This window comes from Quercus suber, unplaced genomic scaffold (genome assembly GCF_002906115.3).
Source record: "Quercus suber isolate HL8 unplaced genomic scaffold, Cork oak 2.0 scaffold_650, whole genome shotgun sequence".
Lineage (NCBI taxonomy): Eukaryota > Viridiplantae > Streptophyta > Magnoliopsida > Fagales > Fagaceae > Quercus > Quercus suber.
The window spans coordinates 58,929-64,482 of record NW_027070091.1 but is presented as its reverse complement, the minus strand read 5'-3'; positions in this window follow the sequence as shown (position 1 = coordinate 64,482).

Here is a 5,554-nt window from a genome sequence, read left to right as displayed (position 1 = left end):
TGAGGGGTGATATGGTTTTGGCTTCTGATTTATGAAGGAAATGTGGGAGTTTTTTGTGTTCTTTGCACTGTTTTTGTAACTTTGGAGGGGCTGGTTATAACTGCTGTAATGGGTTTCGGGTAGAGTCTAGGGAGGAGGATGTTCTGTGTTGGTTTGGCTGGGGTTTTTGGGTAAAGGTTGAGAGTTGAGACCAGCCGTGGGACACTGGAAGAATCCTTTGGGTTTGTGTCTTCCAAGGGGGTGCTAATTGTTGTGGGGGATGCCTAGGGTTTTTTGAAAGAGTAAAAGAGTTTATATATGGAGGATCCCTAGTGTTTTTTGAGAATAGATAAGAATGATATCTCATTTAACAGTTTAACACCACATGTATGAGGATATGAGATTTTTCTAGCAATTGGGACATGCTTTAATTGTTATGGGATTTAGAGATCGAGTTTATTTATGGCATGTTTGGATGTTTAAAAAAGAAAGGGGAGTAAAATAGAGGGAGGGAGAGTAATGCAATTACCTTATTTGGAAGTTTTTTAAAGAATGAGGGGGAGGAGTTTGGAGGAGTTTAGAGGGGTTTGCACTCCCTCTAGCCCCCCAATTTTAATTCCCCAAATTGGAGGGATTTGGAGGGGGAATAGAGGACATAAACTATTGACCAAGTAAATTACCTAATTTATCCTTATTATATTAACAAAATTACACAAGGGGAAGGGCTAATTACTCCCTTCCCCCTTACTAATTTTAAAAACATCCAAATAAGGTGGAGGTGAATCATTCTCCTCTACTCTCCTCCTCACTACTTCCCTTCCCTCTACTCCCTTCTACTCTCCTCCTTCTCTAAACTTCCAAACAAGCCATTAGTGATTGGGACAGGATTTGGTTCACCTGTCTTAACAAATTAGAACCTGCAGTGCAGTTAAGGAAACTTGATCTCTAAATAAACTACATGTAGGGCCAAATATGACCCAAGTGCAGTTAAGTAAGCTTGATCTCTAGATAAACTACATGTAGGGCCAAATATGACCAAGTATAAATGGACCTAAATAAAAACATATACCTAATTTACGAAAAGCAGTTAAATTCTTTAATCAATTTGATATTCAAAACAAAATGATATTCTCAATAAAAGAGACCCAAATGTTATATTTAGTACCAATTTTTCTATTTTTCAAAAAAAAAAAAGTACCAACTTTTCTTGAAAATCACTCTAAAATTTAATGTGTACTTGACTCAAAATTAAAAAGTTAGTTTATTTTACTATTTAATTTGTTTTTATACTATTTATAGGTCACATTACACTTTTTGGTATTATTATGGGTATCACTGTATTATTTTAGCCAATTTTTACATTTATTTACAGTATTTTTAGTAAAAAATTTCAGTTTAGCAAAATAAATGAATTCCAAATAGACCCTTAGCATACATTCCATAGAAAATTATGTACTATTTTTTCACAACTAAAATGCAAATTTGGTATTTTCCTTAATTAAGTGACATTTCATTCAATTTCAAGCTTGATTTTTGCCGATAACTAGTTGAATTAAAGGGAATTTCATGATCTTAAACATAGCTCCAAAATTAATCTAATCACACGGTTAGATTTCAATTTAAGCTTAATTATATTTATTTATCCTTGTAACAATTGATGGAAATCAACAAAAATGAGGTATAACTATCAAAATCATAAAATCCTTTTAATTTATGGCTAAAACCTCAACAAGATAATGATATAGAGCCAGACAAAATACAGTACATGAAGTACACGAAGGAATGATCATGGATTAGTCACGGCAACTATGTCTCAAACTTTTCCTCTACCCCATTTTGTGGTCAATTGATGGAAATCAACAAAAATGAGGTATAACTATCAAAATCATAAAATCCTTTTAATTTATGGCTAAAACCTCAACAAGATAATGATATAGAGCCAGACAAAATACAGTACATGAAGTACACGAAGGAATGATCATGGATTAGTCACGGCAACTATGTCTCAAACTTTTCCTCTACCCCATTTTGTGGAAGAGTCTGAAGCTCTAGCTGCTAGAAGAGCGCTCATATTCTACCTGGAGGTTTGTATTGCCAATGCAGTCCTTAAGTGTGACTCTCAGATCATCAAGAAATCTTTAAGCAACTGTTGGAGTTGTTTCTCACCTTTTGGCCATCTTATTCAGGATGCTCTAGTCCTAGTATCAAATTATTAGAGGGTACGGTTTTCTAATGTTTGTAGATAGTGCAATGTAAGGGTCAAGTCGTCAAGAGAAAGTTTCACATGCATATATATTTAAATTATGCTAGAGTAGAATTTTCTATCTTAAATCAAAATGATAAAGTTTGTCCAAAGTATCTTAGGAAAAATTTAATCATTCTAGAATTTAAATCTTATTAAATACAAACAATTAAATGAATTCTTGACAATCAATCACTAAATAACCTAGTAAGTATTGCATGAAATACAAACGCGAATAGGAATTTCTTATTCATTTTATTTATAAAAAAAAATATATGTGTAATGAAATTCTAAATTTTATTGGATCTAGAAAGGTAAAGTCACATATTGCAAATTTAATAAACAAAAATAACCCATAACTTTAATGGAAAATGTGTGTGTGTGTGAATATATATATATATATATATATGAAAATAAGAAGAAAAAGAAAGGAACAACTTAAATGGTTGACGCTTGAGATTACTCTAACCTTTTGATTCTCTTCTCAAGTTATAGTATTAAAGACTTAAATAAATCATTATCCCTATATGCAAGAATACAAATCCTCCCTCCCAACTACTCTACCAAATGAATGTTAGTTTTTTAATTTATCAACTACACATTCCTCCCCATCTTTGTTGATGGATACACTTCCTCTTCAAGTTCATGGGCAATTTCTCCCATCAATGCATGCAAAGACACCAAGATTGTTGACTCTAGTCCTTTTTTCCCCCTTAATGTCAAGCATAATAATTATTCCGAAATTCATACTAATCATTTATTTACAAATCCAGGTAAAATTTGTTCCAAATCTCTATTAAGAAGTTTTTCTTTTCAACTGTTTGGTTTATTTGTTTATTCTCGAACCAAAATCTTGTAGTTCTTATGCCTTTTCTTTGAATTTTATACTTGAATTATTTGATACATAATTTTCTATTTTTGAATCATCAATTCATTTGTTTTCTTAAAAAATTATGAAGAGGATTCTATATGAAGAGTCCTGTGGTATATAGTTATTTTAATATTCAACTTAGCTTTTGCATATCACCATATATATTATATAGTCTAATAAGCTCTGTTTCTTTGGCCTGATAATCTTGGAGTATTAGAGCATGCTCCACTTATTTACTTGGGAAAGTTGAAGTGACCTTGTCCCCTACCTGTTTGACTAAATACTTGGCTTTTAGTTCTTTAAAAAGATGTGTTGATTTTATAGGTTGATTATAGCAGTACTTTCTTAATTGATAGGCACTGTCTTATAATTTTATAGATGGGATTTTTCAAGTGTATATTTGGAACTTCATATTAGTAAATTCCATAACAATTGGGTTTTTATTTATTTATACAAATTAGCCATATATATTTGGTGGTTTTCCCCCATGCAAAGGCCATGGAGGGATTTAATCACTTCAAAGAAATACTTAGTATGATTGGAATTGGAAGTTTAGACAAAAGGGTTTTAAGGGTTTTAACACTTAAATATTAGGAGCCATACAAAAGTTTACAAACTTAAATTTAGTAGTCACTTATAATGTAGTGAGATTCTGTACGGTTGCTACAGATTGCAAGTATTTTATAATGCTCTTTAGTTTTATTTGGCATGTTTGTTATATATCTCATCATATGTCGTTATAGGAGCTTGAACCCAATGAAGAGAGAAAACTATTTCAGCACTCCCATCAAAAAAAAAAAAAAAAAAACTATTTCAGCACCATTTGTCTGTAAAGTTGCTATTTAAATATTAATTTGGTATTTTAGACAATGTAATTCTTTCATTTACCTTCGGAAATATATGATACCAATACAATCCATGTGACTTCGTACGCAAATATTGAATATAATTTCGTGTGATATTTGAATGTATAATTTTAAAATTTACAATAACATTTTTTGTGCATCACATGTGCTAATTACTAGATAATTAGACGACATTTGTCACTGTAGTATGCTTGGAGATATTGTATCAAATTTTGAAATTCATTACATTAGAATTATATGTAAATTTTGATTTATATATATATATATATATATATATATATATATATGTGTGTGTGTGTGTGTAAGGGTGGGTTATAGTTAGCTCAACTGGTAAAGTCTCTGATGGTTGTATAAGAAATCTAAAGTTCAATCCCCGCCTACACCAAAAACTGATTGGTGTCTTAGTTTGATGATAAACTCTATTATTAGGAGCGGACGCCATAAGTTGAAACTCTCTTAAAAAAAATGTATATATATATATATATAAGGACACGAAATTTAGGGGCCAATTCCACTTGGAATGGTGAAGCTTGTATCGCCTAACTAGGTCCAAACAAATATAAATTTGTTTGGAGAGTGGATAAAATAAGTCAGGCTCAAGTTCGAAGATTCAAACAAGAAGGGAATGAACAACAATTAAAAACAAGTAGATTGATGGTTCATTACAAGGTCGCTTGAGGACGATGTTTTTATGCAAGGATACACACTATTCTCTCTCTCTTTCTCCTTATTGTTCTTATTCTAATCTCTTTTCATTGATCCTTTTTGGGGGGGGGGGGGGGTTCATCTGGAAGTTCTCTTCCTTTATATACTCCCACGCTTCTTACATCCTAGCCCTCTATCTGCAATCCTCTAGGTCCTTCTTAGGACACATATCCCATTAGATTCCTGTTGAATGTGGTAGAAGGTGTTGCTTAGCTGTGAACCTACTGTTCAGGGGTCATTTCCTCATCAATACAGCTGATAAAGCTGTTGACAATCATTTAATGCGGAAGTTGTAGGTAAGCTTTCACAAAAAGCTTCTTTCAACTACCTTGAATCCCTCTCTAAACGCCACTATTCTCTCCACCTAGATTTTCAGGAGATATTTTGTCTCTTTTCCTCCTCTCCACAGATGACCCCCCTCCTCGAGCTTAAAGTGCTTTCACCCGAGGAACGAATGATGGTCTCAGTGGTTTTATCCTTTCTCGGTCCTCGGGCTTCCCACTATATATATATATATATATATATAAGGGAGTTAGAAGAAAATGAAAGGATATTTTAAATTAAATAAAATCAAGAAGTAAATGAATGGTAATTTTAATTTAACTCTTTATGAGTTTTTTAGTTTTAAGAAAGAGTAATATGTCATTATGGTATATTTGGAGAAATGGACGTGTGTTTGTGCATTATTCAGTTTGGAGATCCAACATTTATAATATCTATTAGATAGTTCTCCAATCATTCCCAACTTCAAGCACACAGCCTAGTGGTTAACATATTGGACATTGATCCACTCTTACAAGTTGGAGGTCCTCGTCTTGGCAGAGTTATGGTGTTAGGATATAAAATTGCCAATTTTCAATATGATTTTTTGTGTAGATGAGATTTGCATCT